This window comes from Podarcis erhardii (assembly GCF_964252035.2).
Source record: "Podarcis erhardii genome assembly, chromosome: 10".
Taxonomy (NCBI): domain Eukaryota; kingdom Metazoa; phylum Chordata; class Lepidosauria; order Squamata; family Lacertidae; genus Podarcis; species Podarcis erhardii.
The window spans coordinates 40,594,967-40,614,632 of NC_138500.1; the positions used below are offsets into that span (position 1 = coordinate 40,594,967).

Genomic DNA, 19,666 nt, shown 5'->3' on the forward strand with positions numbered 1-19,666 from the left:
TGAAGAACGGCATCAAATTTGGGGGTTGGACTGTATGACCCTAGGGGTCCCTTCCAAATCTACAATTCGATGGTTCTATGCTTTTTGCTTAACGTACTCCCCTACCCCCCCCCCCATTTTTTGACATTGCAGATTCAGTCTCCACAAGTAACTTGAGGGTCATTCTATACATTATGGTTCCAATATGCAGAGGCTGCTCAGAAACACTTTTATGGATTGGCTTGTTATGCCTCTAAACACATCTGCAGGCTGACTTTGCATGTTCAGGGGATAAGTCCTTCCAGAACAGAAGATAATTGGGGGAATTGTAACTCAAATGTGCTAGGCCAGTGATGGGGAACCTTCTCAGCCTGAGGGCCACATTCTCTTCTGGGCAACCTTCCTGGCATTGTTGACCATTGTTGAGCAGGACCAGAGGCAAAAGTGAACTATGCAATGAATGTAAACATTTAACTTTGTACAGTAGGCTAGTTTCTACATAGACCCATCCAGATAAGCACGAGGCATTTTTACACGTTCCAAGAAGGCAAAAACACTCAAAGTGGATCAGTGCCAGTGAGGGGTGTCTGGTGAGGATGTTTGGCCTAGAGAGAATCCCAAGGATGAGGCAGAAAGTCCTGGGGAAGGGACTGTATTTGGTTCCCCACCATTGTGCTAGGGCAACTGATTTCCATGGTGACCCTGGCTCTATTCTGCCAGAAGACATGCTACTGTCACTCCAGGACTCCTGCTCCAAAACAGCATGCTAACCAAGCTACGTGGAAGCCAAGCATGGGTAATGCTTTAATCATTTAGTCCGCATATTGGCATGCCCTCATAAGATACTTGGCAAACAACAAAGATGAGTCTATTTACTGGAATTAAAGTTTTATTGAAATAATATAATAAAACAGCAGCTTCATTTGTTCACTATGAAAGGCTTCCCAGAAGAGAGGCTGGGAGAGAAGGAGGGTGAGTTGCAGGATGACTTCTGGCTTCACAGGAGATGGAGGGGAGGGAATATGTTGCAGTGCAGGTCAATGGAGGAAGGGGAAAGAGCTTTAAAGAGGAAAAGAGAAGCATAGTATTACTTTTTTTCAGGGTCTGTCTGAACACTTGTGAAAGGGGTGATGATTCAGCTGGGAGCTCACAAGTGTAGGAAGAGGGAGGGGAGACTCAGAGAGAAGGAGAAGCATGAATGGAGAAGGGAGTGGAGGCATCCGAAACTGGGGAAGGAGAAAGGAATCCTGTGGAGAACAAGAAGCAATTCTGGGGAATTGTGGTGTGCTAAACTATTTATATCTTCAAAACACTTACAAGAGACTAGGATGGTTCTGGGAAGGTGACAAAAGTCAGAGGGGCTGCATGTAACAGCAACTGCATAGAGAGAGATGTATGGGGAGCAGGACTCTACCAGAGGACTATAGTTTGTATACATACTGGGTTATATCCAGACTAGGGCTATTCCAAACTGTCACAATTTTTGAGTGGGAGTCAATCACAAAGTGGCAGGTAAACTGCACAATTACAGTTTAATGGGAGATCTTGCACAACAAATCTGCTTCCCCAAAAGATCAGACTTTTTGTAATAAAGGAAGTGATGGGCAATTGCATTGGAGTCACTTGCTGGACCTATCATCATCTAACATTTCCATAAACAAATCAGAATGAATGCTCACTAATAGCCAAGGTGATCTAGACTTCCAACAAACTAATCAAGGTGAATGCTCAATAAACAGGTCATCTGGAAGCACCTAAAGCTGGTTGGTGTTAGTTCCCATTGAAATCCCTGGGACTTAAGTCATGAATACCCCACCAGTGACAGACCTTGGGGTCTCACATTTCAGTGGCACCCTGTGTGATGGCAACATTCAGCATCCCCTGTCTCTCACTCTCAATTCTAAATAGTAGTTGTGGCGTCCCTTGCAGGGCCCTTCAGGCTCTGCGCCCAGTGTGACAGAATTAGTTGCACTCGCGTAAATCCACCTCTGACCCCACTGATTTCAATGGAACCTACATTCAACTAACTTACTCTCAAAACAAGTCACTGGCCTTAAACCAGGAAGACATTCTTAGTGACATTAAAGTCCACTGGCATAAACATACAGGATTAGACATATATTGCAACAAAGAATATATGCAGAAAGTAGAAGAGTCACATTCTGCTTCCACTACATCTTCCAATTGGGGTGAAACTCTAGGGCAAAGGGATTTATGATGTCATGCCTTTGTGCCAAACTTTACTACAAACATACAGCATACAAAGCATACCTTTGCTTTACCAGTTACAAGCATAACTCTTTCAAAGTTACCACCACCCTGTGATCACAGGAAGCTCTCTGCCTAAATATCACTGAATATGCAGACATGATGCTTTAAATATTTAGCCCATATTGTACAAAGCTCTTAAAAAAGAAATACTAAAGGAAGAATAATAATAATAAAAATCTCAGGTTTCACTTCTATTTTTCTTCCCATGAAACTTTACACATCAGTCATAAATTGTATATCCACTGCATTCTTTTATCTTCTTTTTCTATAGCCAGTCAAAATAAGCAAGCGTTTTAATTATGAAAGCTGCAAGCAACCCAATCATCTCCTGATGGAGAAAGAAAAGCAAGTGACATTTGTATAATTATATGAAATGTGCTATGATCATGGCTGGATCATAGCCGAAACCCGAAACTGATTGCCCCCAATGTGGGTTGAGTGGAATGTGAAAGAGTGTGTGTGTTATAATTTCAATGCATGCAAAAAGCTTAAAATGATTCCTAGGCAAATGGCAAAAAGGTAAATTCTTTCAAAATAAATTATTGTTCAGTATTTCCCCATCTGTACCAATTAAGAAAGTGGGAGAGTTCCCTATCCACTAAATAAAGTCCCATGCTGTTTGCATGGAAATGTGTGTAAACAGCAGATCCCCAGAATGGGTACAAGCCAGTCTACATCCATCAGCAAAGGCAATTTGCCAGCAACATTTCTGAATACAACATTCAATCGAGTATAAAGCAGAGGGAAATAAACTTTCTCCATATTCATTTTTTTAAAAAGATGAAGAAAATAATAGTATAAAAATATGGTGCAGAAATATTTCTAACAGTAATTGAAAGAAATGGGCTACAATCCTATGTCCACTTACCTGGGTGTAAGCTCCGTAAATCCCAATGGGCCTTTCTTCTGACTATACATGTACAGGATTGCACTGTTAGATACAAGTAGAATACGGTACGTGGAAATAGCTACATGTTTTATCTCTGATTATTTTTTTAAATACACCTAGACCACTGGAAAATGACTGATTATCAGTGTTTCACTTGATTTCCTCAGTAAGTGAAGGTGTAGCAGAATACCATAGGGTAGGATGAATCAGTTATGTATTGTATGTGGTTTGGTGTGGTCAGCTTGCTATTTTGCTGGTTCACTGAGCCATTTTATTCCATACATTTCTAGTAAGAGATCATCTGAAAACCTCACCAAATCAAAAATCATATTTCTTTTCAAATTCAGCTCTGTTATAATCTGTGAAGCCCTTATATTAAAATGGCATTTTATATTAGGCAAAAACCTGGGCACAAGACATTTTTAGCTCAATCTGAAGTTTTCATTGGCAGAATGCCTTGATGATCATAAGCATTCCTTCCCCCTAATTTCAGGACTCAAAACTATTCTGGTAAAGTCAACTGCAGACAAACAAATATCCTGCTGGCATAGTGGAGCGATCTGAAAATGTGTTTAATCCAGGACAAGAAAAGGTATGCTACATTCACATATAATGGGTGAAAAACCTCTTAAATTAATTCACTCAGTTGTTAAAATTAATAGATTTCAAAATGTAAGATTATATTTTTAGATCATGGTGATTTTGTCAAGTTATTCAAGGGCAGCATGCTTGATTTGTACTTGAGGCATATTTGTAATATTTGTGTTACTTACAGATTTTAAAGGAAAGTAGATGATGTTGTTGCTGCTGTTGTTGTTACTACACACTTATAAACCACTTAAACTTTTCTAAGTAGTGTACATGTATGATAAGATAAGAGGGTCCTGGCTGTGTCTCTCCAGCCTTTCAGAAGTCAAGGACTACAAAATAAGGCTAGGACTCTGTAACCAACCAGCTAGCCAACCAACCAGGCCCTCCTGGTAGATGGAGCCTACCACACACCAGATCTGGTCAGCCTACATGAAGCTCTAGCTCTCTGCAGTGACAACACCTTTGGAGTCTGTCCTAGTAGGATCTCTTGGAGCTGTCCAAGGTACCACATGTTTTCTGATGGACTGTCACATTTGTTTGGACCAACCTGCTTCCCCAGTGAGCTTCACAATTGAATGGTTCCCCCCCCCTCTCTCTCTCTCTCTCTCTCACACACACACACACACACACACACCCTCCTTCTTCTCAGTAGAAGGGAATTGTCACTTTCCATGAACTCTGATAGGTCTCTTGTTCAACAGCACAAGAGATTTCCCACTATCTCCTAACCACCATCTCCCACTGAGAAACTTCATCCAACCGTTCTGACCTGTGAAGCAGTGACCTGCCTAAGAGTGTTAAATATTTCCCATCAGAGTTCTGTGAACAGGACTTTCCTACAGGTTGTCCTGAGGCAATTCTACCCAGCCAGAGCCTTGGACTTGGCAAAAGCGTATGAATAGCCTAGTGCTGTGTTACCATGGGAACTAATTGTTAGATCATTTTTCTTAAGTTGTCTGAATGGCTAGGAAATGCCTGAAAGGGGACAAATGTCAGATGTTCTTCCACCACAGCAAAGAACATCTCTGTGTGAAAAGAGACTGAAAGAGACAGAACTGAGCATGGCCTCAGTAAGTTTATGAGGCCAATGAAAATTTGAGGTGCCATATACTTTGATGTTTAAGCTAAGCTTTCCCCTCTGTAACAATTATAATAAATAAACATAAGTATTGCCAAATACCAATAATCCTCCAGTGACCTCCTGCCACAAATGGCACCAAACCTGGGTAAGCAGAATGCCCCAGGTAGGAGTGTGCATTGCCTCTGTGTGTACCCTGAAAAAGGAGATAAATATTGTTAATTTTGGACAGACTTTCACATTTCTAGGTCAGACCACACCATTGACAAGGTGTGTTGAAGTGCATCAGGAAGTCTCCAACTTTCCAGTCAGTCCCCCCCCCCAAAAAAAAGTTAAATGGTATGTATAATCTCCCCACTTCTTTTATGAAAAATAAAACCAAGCTGACTAGGAAAGGAGGGAGATAGAGAGGTGATGAGATTTTCTGACTGGCAGGTTTACCTTTTAATTGCAGGTTTAATCGCAGATTTACCTTTTAATGCACACTCTCTCTCTTGTCATAACTCTGCTTTAAATTTCTATCAGGTTTTACAATCCCAGTACAGGTTTTTAAAATTTGGGATTGCACTCTTGCATCGTTATGCTCATAAATGTTCATTTGATCAATGAGCTGTACATGAATGCAACTCTGCAATCATGACTGCACAGGTTTATTGCCAAGCATCACCAGTTCATCTCTGGGGCTCATGCTCAGACAAGGGCATATCCCATTTATTTCAATATTGGTGACAGCTCAGTGTTCCCTGAAGTGAAACTGGCAAGCTCCCTTGCTGAGGTAAGGCCTTAGGACTTTACTGTTAAAAGTTAGAATCTGCATAAGCTTCAGTGATTTCATTGAGTATAAGAATGCATGAGTCAGAACTGTAGTCTGAGGGTGTCAGGCAGTAGCAAGATTAGCCATTAATAGGGATTGGGAAGAAATTATTTTCAGGTAGTATTTCAAGATAAACCCAATACACACTTCCTGAAACAACATTAGACCCAAAATGCAGCCATCTTTTGAAATTTGCATTTCTCTGAATGTTACTGTGTAATTCTCCAGCCACTTAATGCATACAAAAATGAATATACATGGGTAAAGTTTGCATAAATGACTCAGAAGCTTCAACTGGTCCAAAATGAAGCAGCAAGACTACTGGCTGAAGTGCCACTTAGATCACATATAATCTGTGTTTTAAAACAGCTGCTTTAGGAGCCAGTTATTTTTCAGGTCCAACTAAAGGTGCTCACATTAGTGTTTAAAGCTAGAGTAGGCTTGAAACAGAGGAGGGTCACCTGCCTAATCAAGTCCAGATGCTGCAATCAGCATGCAAAGTACAAAAAGGCAGCAGAGCTGAGGTGCAGGGTCTGCTCAACTGACTGTGTTAATGGACCTCAGCTTAGATGTCCTAGGAGCTCTGCAGGACTGTGCTTTGGTTTGGACACGTAGATTGGCCCAGGGCTGGGGACCTGATGTTCTGACTTGCCACCAGGTAGGCCAAGGGTTCCAGACAGGCCCTCACATTAAGTTGGGTGGTATAAACTAACCTAAGCAATTACTGGCATTCCAGAAGGACGGAAAATGTAATTTATTTAATTCTGTTTCTGCACCTCAGAAAGAGGGGAGAGTGCACTTTTTGGATTTTCTTTCAGAGCTTTTAAGATGTCCTGGGTCATTTCTGCATATATTAATTGCCTGTACCTTTATTGTTGAATTTTAGTTCATTTGGAACATTTTTTGGCTGTATCTGTTCTATACCTCTATCCTACCACTTTAAACAGTCATAGCTTCTCCTAAAGAATCCTGGGAATTGTAGTTTAAGGGTGCCAATAGTTGCTAGGAGACTGCTATCCCCCTCACAGAGCTACAGTTCCCAGAGTTCCCTAGCAAAAGAGATTGACTGTTAAACCAATCATGGAGGCTCACATTTGCTATGTCTCCATTTAAAATATCCTTACTTCTTACTTTACCAACCATGGCGAGCTGCTCTTTTTAGAAACCATGCCTTAAAACCTTAATAATGACATCTTGACATGGATTGTGAACCAAAGCTGTTTTGAAATTGAACCACCACCTCCCCAGTCACTTCCGTCTCTTTAAAGAAGGATGCAAATAGGAGCAATTTTGAACATCACATCTCCTTTAAAGCTTTTGATCATGAAGTTAGCTTGAGTGACTCACAGTACAAAATCCCTTGAAATTGAAGATAGATGGTTGAATGGTGTATCTAAGCATGACCCAAACAAGAATACTGTAAAGAAAAGAAAATCACTTCGTGTGATGGGGAGAGTATTGCTGAATTGTTCAAATGCTTTTGGGATCAACTGTGCAATCCTGTGCATATTTACTGTACTCGGAAGCAGGTCTCCCTGTGTTCAATCAGGGCTTACGTCCTGATAAGTGTGTTTAAGATTACAGCCTGAATTACCGATTTATTTATTTTCTCTATACAGCATCTCTTTAAAGATATTTTTTCAATTGCTGTGTTGAAAGAATTCCCATTCAAAACATAAAGATTTTCTGGGTAGACAGAATAAACGTATGCACGATTTTAGAGGGATATAGATCATCTAAACAAGATTCTCTTTTTACTGCGAAAAGGAAATGTGTGTGTGTGAGAGAGAGAGTGCCTTCTAAAACACAGGAAATGAAAGCAGTGGGCTTTCAACAGAAGACCTCTGATAGCTTATTATAATTGCTTTTTTTGCTATTTCTTCTTTTATCAGCATCAAGGACATCAAAATGCATGTATTTTGCACAATACTACCAACAATTAAGCCACAGGATACCGAAAGGTGATTGGCTTATCATCTGAAATTTTAGGACTGTGTTTATACTGGTACAGCATCAGGGCAGGCTTGAGGGTCAGGGAAGGGGAGTTGCTTAGGAGTCAGCAACCTAAAGCCCATGGCCCGGTAGCAGCCCACAAGGCTTGTGTAACTGGCCCATGGTGACCCCTGCTGGCCCCCACCACTGCCACCCACAGCATAAATAGTGTGTGAGCATGTGCATGGGCACTCCTCCGACCCAGATGTGCACCGGAAATAGCATGTGCACACGTGTGAGGGACAGAGAAGCACCCGTGTGCATGCGCACATGCTATTTCCAGCGCACTTCCGGGTCGGAGGAGCGCCGGAAATAGCGTCTGCGCACGCGCACTCCTCCAACCTGGAAGAGCGCACATGCGCAACGCTCCGGCCCATCCTCCGACGGATGGAGCATCAACTGGCCCATCCTTCAGTAAGGTTGCCGACCTCTGCTGTATTCTATAGCAATTCCATTTCTCTCTCCAGGCTCTCCGTCCATTCTGTGGGGGGGATGTCTAAAGCATGTGTTGGTAAACTAAGGCCCGCGGGCCGGATCACACCCAATTGCCTTCTAGATCCCGCCCGTGGATTGTCTGGGAATCCAGGCAGCCGGCATAGCACACATGCACCATGGTTTTTGCGACTCAGCCAGGCTTGGGGCTCAAAAGTGAGGCGAGCGGCTGCTCCTTCTCTGTCCGTCGCACGTGCACAGCAGTCTTTTCTTCTGGGGTGGGGGGTGGGGAAGAGGGAAAAGGAGCCACAGTTTGGATTTCCATCATGGAGCTGCTGGCGACTGACCTCAGGAAGGGCAGCTGGGGTGACAGGGGCTCAGAGGCACCTCGGGAGCAACACCTGCCAGTGTTTATGACGGCGGTGCTCCCCGCCAGAGGAAGCAGGGAGCGCCTGGGTGGCTGCACTCGGAAACAGTTCTGCTCTCTGCTGGGGAGGCCGCTTGTTAGCTACATGGTGTGAGTCATGGAAAGGTAAATAGCCACCGCTGCCTCGTCTTCCCTCACACGGGTAAAAGAACATTTTTGCTTGAGCGGCACCAGCCTGACTTAGCGTGGCCAATGGCTTTTCCCTTCACCCACGCATGCACACACACTCTCCAGGGCTGACAGGAATCACACGCTTCCCTACCCCCCCCACCCCACCTTACGAGATAAATAATAACTGTCAACGCATAAAACGCAAAGGAAGCAGCATGGGTGTATGAGGGAACACTCCCCCCCAAAAAAAGAATCACATTTGGGCAACGTTGGGGTCGGTCCCAATAAGGGTTTTTGCCAAAAAATGCAGGTCATAATCATGGCAACATATAGTCTGGCCCCCCACAAGGTCTGAGGGACAGTGGACCGGCCCCCTGCTGAAGAAGTTTGCTGACCCCTGGTCTAAAGGGTGTGTTTGGTACTGGTAAATCAGAACAGATTAGGGATTCTGTTGGTTTACCATCCACCTCTCTGTGTTGGATGAGTTTCAGTTGGTAAGGCTCAAGCATGGGGACAAGGTATGTGGATCAGTCAGGGTAAATGCTTGTGCTCTGGACTCTTGCCCCTCTCAGCTGATAAAATGTAGCAGGGCGAGGACAGCTGACTGGGCCAGGCAGGTGATTATTACCTCCTTGTGAGAGGGTGCTGGCATGCTTTAAGGAGGGAGTGGTAAAATCACTCCACAAGAAACCTTCCCTGGTTTTGGAAAATCCAGTTGCCAGTCTCTTCTTGGACAAGTTATTGAGTGGGTGGTCACAGATCAGATTCAGGCACTCTTGGAGGAAACTGATTTTCTAGATCCATTTCAATCGAGGTTTAGGTCCAGTTTTGGCACAAACTGCTTTGGCCACCCTGTTTAATGACCTCTGTCGGGAAGGAAGCAGGGGAAATGTGTCCCTATTAATTCTCAATCTCTTGGTGGCTTTCAATACCATCAACCATGATATCCTTTTGGAGCGACTATCTTTGGGGGGTGGGGGGTGGCACTGTTTTCCAGTGGTTCTCGTCCTACTTGGATAGTCATTTCCAAAGGGTGATGTTTGGTGAGTGCTCTTCAACCCCATGGAACATTCAATGTGGGCTTCCTCATGTGTCTTTGGGAGGCGGCGGGGGGGGGGTATTGCTTTGTTTTTTGTTTTTATATGTTTTATATTCTCATTTTGTTTTGTTTTTTATGTTCTGAACCACCCTGTGATCTTCAGAAGGATGGTATATGAATTTAAAAAATAAAATAAAATAAATACTGCTGAGAGACCTATTTGAAATGGAATTTAAGCTTAACAACATTTAGGCTATATAAAAGGGAAGAAGTCTTTGAACTTTCACTTTCCCTAGAGTGGGCCTTTGATGACATAGGAACAGAACTGCAAGTAAATATTTTGAAATTTTGAATCACTGCCATAGTGACTCCCAACAGCGCTGTGTTTCTTCCACATGTACCATAAAGTATATTTCAGACAAAGCCTGGAGACATCCTTTTTCTTTCCCCTTTTCAAATGATTTAACATTGAGTTAAAGGAAAGAAATCCTAGCTGCTGCAAGAACAGGAGAGAGGATTGCCTAGGGAAAGTGTAGTATCAGCCCTCTTGGAGATACAGACTTGTATCCAATGCAAAATTGCCACAGAGCTACAAGTCTCAGGATACAAACTCTCTTCCCAAGGAACCCTGGGAATTGTAGCTCTGTTGGGAGGGGCAATAGGGAACTCCTAAGAACTTGCGTTAACAAACTACACTTTCCAGAATCATTTTGGAGAAGCCATGACATTTTAAAGTGATATGATACTGATTTAAATGTATAGCGCAGATGGCGCCATGATGGTTGATTGCTCTCAGATCAATCATAAGGGAATCCATAGACCACCCTGCTACTTTCTATCAAACAAAAATAATTGTCTTTTTTGTCTTCAGAGCACAGAGCTATATTCTGTCAATCTATAAAATAACCACATTTTCATCTTTGGAGCACAGAGCTTCCCAGGCTCATCTGTTACAAATAGCGAGGAATATGCCTTTGGGAATATGCCTATATCATCATGTCTTCTTTCCGAACCATATAACTCAGGATCCATTATAAAATGGTGCCTAAAATGACGATATGACATTCTGTAGCTGATGATAGCCATGAAGAAAAGTATTGTTTTGGACTATACACAGAAGCTCATAGAATTGTAAACTGGCCTCATTCTCTATCTTCCTCTGTGCTACTATGTTGTAAAGGTTAGTAGACTTAGAAAACTCTATTATAACAACATTCACTTCCCAGAAAAAGGAAAGTCCATCAATTTCCCTGGTACTCTGGGAGCTTTTTCTCTTTCAAAGGTGTTGGAGCTGTGCACCTCTTTCAAAGGTGTTGGAGCCCCCCCCCCCCCATGTTCCCCTTCCATTATACCACTACTTGCCAGTTCATCTTTGCAATATCCTAGGGACCTGTCTGACTTTCTGGCACAACCCTTCATCAGTAATATCAAATAGTACTAGCATGGATTTGGGCTTGTCTGTTAAGCAGGAAAGAGCCCTGCCTACCAATATTTGGACTGAATTTAGCTTCCAAACACGTCTGTTCAGCTCTTCTGCAGCTACTCTGTGAGATCAAGCTTCAGCAGCTGTATCATTTTGTATTTTACAATCTCAGGGGAACCAAATTTGTGTATAACTCAAAGAGATCCAGTTCTATGCACCTGTTTTCTGACATTTTGTGTGTGTGAAATGTGAAGGATTAACCCGAAAATAGTTTTCTGATCAGAAGAGCTGCTTAGTTAATTCTCCTGATATAAGAGGATCCATAATTTTGGATCTCAAAATAAAATTGTTTCAATTACAGTAATCAAAAAAGAAATGAATTTTTGCTGATAATGTTCCACCAATCTATGCCGTCAAGTAGTGCAATTTTGTGTGATTGAATCTTTTGATTCCAGACTTTCCCCACGTGTGTCAGTGGGGTGGGGGAATGAATGGATGGTTTGTAGACTGCTTCCTTAAGCTTCTACTGTAAAAGAAAGGTAAGAAGCTTCTGAAATTATAAAATAAGATGTTATTCAATTACTCTTGATGGTCTTGCAGAATTTAGTCCCCCGCCCTTGGTCAGGAGAGCAATTTTCCTTTCTCTGCTCCATCCTCACAATTAGGTTTAATTGGGATTTTTTAAAATAAAAATACTTGTTAAACATAAGCCCTCCCCCTGAACTCCTTCAGGACTAGATCCAGGGTGGACCAGGTGGTCTCCATATTGGCCTAGGGTGGGTCAACCTGATTCTGGATCCCCAGATTAAGGTCATGTGGCAGATAGCACAGTCCTAGATTATAAACTGAGGAAATTTGTATTACAAGTTTGTTCTTTCCAAATATAGTTGGCACTGCTCATGAGAACAGATAATAATGGCAGATGTTTGGGAGATACTGCTCTGAGGAAAAATTTAAAATAGAACTTAACGGAGACTGGAAAACACAAGAACACTTAGGATCCTTCGTAACCAAATAAATATACATGGGTTCTTTCTTTCTTTCTTTCTTTCTTTCTTTCTTTCTTTCTTAAAAAAGGCAAAGTTGGAACTGTTGTGACATTTTTTAAAAAGTTAGAGGCTCATAGCAGTAGCATTTTATTAAGAGCAGAGGAGTTACATATTAGGCAGGCATGCTCAAGTGTATGACTCTGATGAATTCACAATGTATTTACACAAAGCTGGTTATCTAATGTTCTATCTTGAATGACTGTTTGCATATCACTTCAGTCAGAGAATCAACATGAAACCCATGAATGATTATCTAGAGATTTTGGACAATGTTGCGGGGGGGGGGGGGAGAGAGATTCCAAGCGCTTGAATGCTCCATGAATATACAACACCTGCTACATTTGGGAGTGGAGGGGGAGAGAGAAGACATAAGAAGGGAAGAAGAGGTAATATCGCCACTCATTCTTAAAGTAGTTCATGAAATTCAAATTACTCCTTCTCCTTGCCCGCTCCATGGCACCAGACAAGCTCCAGCCTTAATTAAATGCAAGTAGCCATATACTGTACTTTGAAGGTCAACATATTTTGCTTATGCTCAAACCCCAGTGAAGGTCAGAAGAAAGCATGAACATTTCTGTTCAACGATATGCATATAAATGGATAACAATTATGTGATTAGAATGTCCAGGATGAATTGCTTGTTTTCTTATCCCACCACATCTGAGGCTTTTTAGTTTTGAAAAAAGGGTACATAAGGTTGTGAAGAAGGTGGGCAGGGTCACCCACTAAATCTGAATGGTGGGAAATTCAGTATCAACAAAAGCAGAAGACTTTTCTTGAGTAGTGGCAATACTACCAGGCAGGATCATTTTTTCTTGGGCATCATTTGTCTTGGTTGGGAACTTATCCCTGGGTTGTTGTTTAGGCATTTAGTCGTGTCCGACTCTCCGTGACCCCATGGACCAGAGCACGCCAGGCACTCCTGTCTTCCCCTGCCTCCCACAGTTTGGTCAGACTCATGTTTGTAGCTTCAAGAACACTGTCCAACCATCTCGTCCTCTGTCATTCCCTTCTCCTTGTGCCCTCAATCTTTCCCAACATCAGGGTCTTTTCCAGGGAGTCTTCTCTTCTCATGAGGTGGCCATCCCTGGGTAGAGGGTAGTAATACCCACTCCTTTGTTATAGACTAGCAGGGATGAGGTAGGCATAGGGACTGTTTGCCAGTATAGTTCCCATCCTAAACACCAGTTTAATTCATTATCTATTTCTTTATATATACTTATGGGAAGCTATGGCACTTCCACTCTGCTGTGATGGTCCACCCCAAATTTAAACTCTCATCAAACAGTACAAAATAACACACCCTGGTGCTCCCAGAGAGCACCCAAAACCATTGAGTGTACTTATGTGAAGATGACTCTAAATAAATGCAATCCAACTTGTACTAACCCCTTTAGACAATGCCCCAGTGGGAATCATCAATGAAAAGCTGAGCTCAAGTTAGTGACTACAAACTAACTAAGAGAGCCAGTGTGATGTAGTGGTTTAGAGCGATAGACTCGTAATCTAGGAAACTGGGTTCGTGTCTCCGCTCCTCCACATGCAGCTGCTGGGTGACCTTGGGCCAGTCACACTTCTCTGAAGTCTCTCAGCCCCACTCACCTCACAGAGTGTTTGTTGTGGGGGAGGAAGGGAAAGGAGAATGTTAGCCGCTTTGAGACTCCTTCAGGTAGTGATAAAGCGGGATATCAAATCCAAACTCTTCTAAACTCTTCTTCTACAAGCCAGGTTGTACTCCTTGCTGGACACACTGCCATATTGGTAGATGGCTTTGTGGTCTATGAAAAGCATGGTTGTAACAAATCAAAGAAATGTTCTTGGCGCGTACCCTATCCCAGATACTGGGTACCAGCCAGAAAGAAGTTCTGTAAATGCTGAGCTGTGTGCCTGAACATGAATATCAGCTTTCTGAGAAATGTGTGGTGTCAGAGGCATTTTCATCTTCCTTCATAGTTTTCTGCCACACACAATATATGCCTGCTGTGTGTGCTGATAGGAGGCTTCGAAATGTGAGATGGAGGATTATGAAAAGGGGCATGGCTGTCTCTCAAACTGACAGCAAATCAAAGGCTGCATTCATTTCTGCTTACCAGAGCTTAGATCCTGTTGCTCCTCTCCCCACAACTATGGTGTTCACAGGAATCATGTATGCGACATCCACAGCAATCGCTCTGCTGTATAAATTTGCTGGCTTTTCTGTGAAGCTGAAGTTTCTTGTTGTTCTTTCCAGGTGTTTTTTTTTTTTTAAGACAGACAGTTTTGAGCAGAACAGTAGCACTGCATAGGTTTTAGCTGATGAACCTCCTTTAGCTCATGCCTTCTGCTTTCATTGACTTATTACAACGGCAGTGTTCTCAACTAGTTACACAAGGTGAAAGCAGGCAAAGGCAATTCTGCCTACACTATAGGATACCCTCATAGTTTCTCTAGACTCTGTAGATGTAACTGTCTCTGTAACTGTACTATGGAGCACCGACATCCTGACACATAAATCATAAAACATTTCCACATAAATCATAAAACCTAAACCTTGCACTAGTATTCAGAGGCATACTGTCTCCAGCAGTGGAGATGGAACATAGCAATCATGGCTAGCATCCACCAATAGCCTTAACCTACATGAAGTTGTCCAATTCCCTTTCAAAGCCTTCCAAACTGGCATTACACACCAGCTGATATTTGTAAATGTGGTCTGCACTGAGATATCTGCATGGAACTTTCCCTAGACCTGAGCCATTCCATGTTAAGAAAGTATTAGTGAAGTAGTTTCAGGCTTCACTGCTGACTTTATTGCAGATGATTATGGAAGATTTCAAATTTTATGTGTGAGTTCACAGGATGCTACTGATCAGTACTTTGGTTCAGCTCATGTGATTGCTTTAAACTTAACAAAGTCCATCTGAGCAGGAATCTGAAAATCTGCCTACATCTGTGCACAATAACATGTTGTTATAAAACTGATTAATAATTATATTTAGAAGACCATAATTAGCTATATTTATATTCTGGTGCCAGTGGAAAAGGAGAAAATGAATATTTATCATTCCTTCGTTGTTTTAATTTGAAAAAGATGTTAGCCAAACTCAATTACTATGTACATAGTATATATACCGGTATATATTTTTGAAATATTTTAATGTTACAGATGTATTTTAAAAAATGTTTTCCCTTAAGCCCCCATTTGTTTAAATAGCAGCAAGGTCCTCCAAAATATCTGATGATTTCAAATGCTGCAGTAATCTTGGATAGTTTTCTTGCATTGATCATTTAAAATAGAACACGCACAGTGAGTGTGAGACATGAATCAAACATGTTTCTTGTTAGCAAGAATGCAGTACATATTCATTCAGAAGTAAACATGTATGTCTGTTGTGGTCAAACACAATTCTAACAGAGTCTAAACAAAGTAGGAGCTCCCAGCCTTAAACAGCAATCAACAGAAGGTATCAGTTTTATTCTGTGTGCTGCTTTTTAATGATGTGTCAGAGATCATCTCCTCATCTAGAGCTATCCTCACCAAATGATGTGGCCTTCCATTTTCTGGGATTTACAGATAAATCACACTTTAAAAAATAAAATACAGTGGATTGCCTCTTGCACCATCATGAATAACTTTTGAATAAATGCACAACAACAAAAATGAATCATCTATAACCATAGCCTGTAGACTATCTTGGTGGGAGTCCAGCTGGGGTACAATGAAACACGGGAAGATTTAGGAAATAATAAAGCTATCCACATCACACATAGTTAAAACTATGGAATTTTCTCCCTTAGGAGGCAGTGGAGATCACCAGCTTGAATTGCTTTAAAACAGGATTAGACAAATCTATGGAGGATAAGACTATCTATGGCTATGCTCTTCCATCATGTCTAAAGCTTGTGTGCTTCTGAATACCAGTTGCTGGAAACTGCAGAGGTGGGGAGAGTGCTTTTTTGCTTGGGTCCTGCTTGCAAGCTTCCCGCAGACATCTGGTTGGCCACTGTGAGATCAAGATGCTAGATTATATGGGCCATTGGCATGATCCAGCAGGCTCTTCTTAAGTTCTAATGAAGACACAAGCAATGTGGACACCAAGCAATATAAATGTGTAACAAAAATAATTGTGGTATGCTGGAGGGAGGGGAAATAAGATTCTGGCTTGGCTCTGTTCATAAGTAATCAGTGGCTTGAGGAGAGTTTAAAGGGTCTGGATCATATCTCAAGCAAGTTAATAGGTCTTCAGACTTTATTTAGCCCTATGTTTCCAGGCAATCATAAGCTTTAAACAGAGCTCCACATGCTGACAGTTTAAATGTCAAATACGCAAAGAGTTAATGGACTTTCAACTTCTACACCTTCTGATCTTTCTTTTAGGCCATAAAATTGTCAATTGAGGAATGCATTTGTAAAGTGCCTTTGCCTTTGCACGTGTTGCCGTGTCTAAACCAGCTGCCCCCCATTTGCACTGGAGCCCTATCAAAATATTTGTCTTATCTCCCTACTTTGGACGGGTCTTGTAAAGAGGATAAGGTAAGCAAAGCCAATCCACTACCCTTGTTTTTTCTGTGTGAATCTGACTTCAAAGACACTTTATAAATCACCTCGGAGGAGAAGATCTCCAGCAGGTTAAGTCTGTCCTTTGCCATTCACTGTCATGGTGGGGGGGGGGTGTTAAATGTGTGTAAGACTTGAAACTGTTCACTATATGCCAGTCCTGCCAGCAGCAGATCAAAGGAATTTAAACCATTCCATTCCTGATATGAAATAAATGTCAGCCTCCCTAAATCATATGGGTAGACTTCACCTCCTAGCCTTGTAAACATTGTAATTGGCTCTTCTCCAATAAAAATGCATTCATTTCCCCATTTGGCATCACTGTTAACATACCTTGGCCAAGGAGAGATGTTTGCAGTGAAGATAACCCTCTATAGCAGTGTTTCTCAACCTGTGGGTCCCCAGATGTTGTTAGACTACAACTCCCATCATGCCTAGCCAGCATGACCAGTGGTCAGGGATGATGGGAGTTGTAGTCCAACAATATCTGGGGACCCGCAGTTTGAGAACCGCTGCTCTATAGCATAGGTAGGCAACCTAAGGCCCAGGGGCTGGATCCAGCCCAATTGCCTTCTAAATCTAGCATGCAGATGGTCTGGGAATCAGCGTGCTTTTATATGAATAGAATGTGTCATTTTATTTAAAATGCATCTCTGGGTTATTTGTGGGGCATAGGAATTTGTTCAATTTTTTTCCCTTCACAATATTGTCCGGCCCCCCACAAGGTCTGAGGGACAGTGGACCGGCCCCCTGCTGAAAACGTTTCTGACCCCTGCTCTATAGCTAGACTTTTTTAAAAAAAATAAGTAGGAGTAATAAATAATAATAATCTACATACCAAATATTCCTAAATAGCTTGCCAAAACAACCTCAATAGCAGTATACTTACGCACTTTTAAGGAATATTACCAGGATTAGCAAACAGCTGCTGAGGGCACTAAGAATATCTGCAGCAGCAGTCTTGAGACTTTTCAAAGGCTTCTCTTAGTTTCCCATTATATAGTAAAGAGCATCAGATTATAAGAAGAACCTGCTGAATAAGGCCTAGTTTAGCACCCTGCTCTCACAGTGGCCAAACAGATCCCTGTAGGTTAGGGAAGACTGTCAGAGGCTATAATACAGATGTTCAAAAACCTAATCTGCGAGATAGACTTTCCACAATCTTGCTACATCTAAGATCTAATTCTTCAGTGCCTAGAACTGATTAGTGATGATAGAAAAATTCACTGCTGAATGGGGAGACTATTCATCACACAGTTGCTCCTCCACACTTGAGAAGAGGGCCTCATGAATACAATATAGAATCTTCAAGGCAAACCTGGGATAAGTGATGCAAGAAGCACAATAGCTGCCATGACAAAATGTTGTTTTCATATTTCCTAATGGGTTTACAAGTACCTTGGTAGTGCCTCCGGATGAAAATCACTGGCTCAGAAGCACCAGTTAGCTGAGAGCTAGTAAAGCAAGAAAATAAACTGTCTCATTTCCCCAACAATACCTCTTCATTGGGCCCACTATAGTTCAGCTTTTAAAACGACGAGAAAGTTATTAGGTTTTTGTTGGTTTCTTTTTTGATACTGTTGGCTGGATTTTGGTAAGGGAATAGCCTTCAAAACACTGACCTTTATTGTGATGTCTGTCTTAGAAAAAAACAGTTCATGTGTACCTGTTGCTGCAGAGATGTACCTGTTGAATGGCACTGATGGGTGTCACCAAAATACCAAATGCATCACATGAAAATGTCAGACACAAGATATGGCACCAGACATGCTATTTTATATTCTATATCCCAGCTGAATGTCAAAGTATCATAAAAAAATAGGCTGCACATTGACGAGGAACCGCAGCTCAAGGAAGAAATAGAGTTATGAGTAGGTCACAACTGTATTGCTATGAATGAGGTCATGACTGAAATACACTGAATCAGTCTACTTTTCTTGCAGTTTGTACTAAGTTCATTTAAAGAAATACAAAAAGCAAACGGCTGTAGTATTATCTTTTAAAATCTCTCTCTCCCCCCCCCCCAATTCTTAGTAACAGAATTTTCGCATGTTGTGCTACAAGTATGGTTTAGCCTATCTCTTAATACTTCTAAGTTAACAGACAGTACTGAAATTAAGGAAACACTTCTGAGGCTCATTATTTAGAATTATTGGGACTGATTCCGTAGGCTTCCTCTTTTATGTTTGGGTCTTTGAAAATGTTACCTCAGCAACACAGAACCCTTCATGAGCTAAGCAGCCCCCACCTGGTTTATGTAATGTATAAATCATATTTTCACACTCTTAAATGCGAGACTGTACACACACACACACACACACACACACACACACTCCCTCTCTCTTCTTTCAAACTGGTCAATTATACAATTTGATCAAAAACACAAATCAAAGGTCCAAAATATAAGCTAACCACATCTGTGCAGCTATGGCCACAAAGCCCAAAAGTGGAACACATGGCAGTAATACAAGGGACATCCAGCCTCACAAAGGGATGCACTTGAGCCTGAAATCCAGATTTTATTTCATTTTTCATTAAAGGAAAAGGAACGGGAGTGAAGACAGCTTTACATTCAGAGAAATGGCATGGAGATTGAGCAGAGATGGCTAGGCAACGATATTAGGTTACTTCATAGGAAAAACACAGCAGGGGGCTTTTAGATGTTCATTAAAAAGAAAAGAAAAGAAAAACCCAAGTAATCTACAGAATTATAGCTAGATCAAATAAATCACACATGGAGCCCCTCTTGGGACACATGCTAAGGACAAACTGAGTTTGGTAAGCGTGTGATACTTGAAATTGGCCAGCCTGGAAGGATGACATTGGAAGTCCATTCCTCATTGGGGACACACAAGAACATTTGCTTGAAACAGGGGTGAGGAATATGTGGCTGCTGCTGGACTCCCATCTTCCCTGGCTATACTGGCTTGGGCTGATAGAAGCTGGAGTTCAGCAACATCTGGAGAGCAACAGGCTCTCCGTCTCTGGCTTAAAACCTAATGTAGCCATGAAAAGAACTGTTATATGTAGGTTA

General features: G+C 41.8%; 1 long non-coding RNA gene across 1 annotated transcript; it reads right to left on the reverse strand.

Annotated features, from left to right (window-relative positions):
- Positions 1-850: 850 nt before the first annotated feature.
- Positions 851-4,633, reverse strand: LOC309350590. Its single transcript, XR_014160466.1, has 3 exons — positions 4,500-4,633; positions 3,119-3,181; positions 851-1,038 (listed from the first exon to the last, which is right to left on the reverse strand). It is a non-coding gene; the product is annotated as an uncharacterized lncRNA (long non-coding RNA).
- Between the last annotated feature and the right edge of the window lie 15,033 nt (positions 4,634-19,666).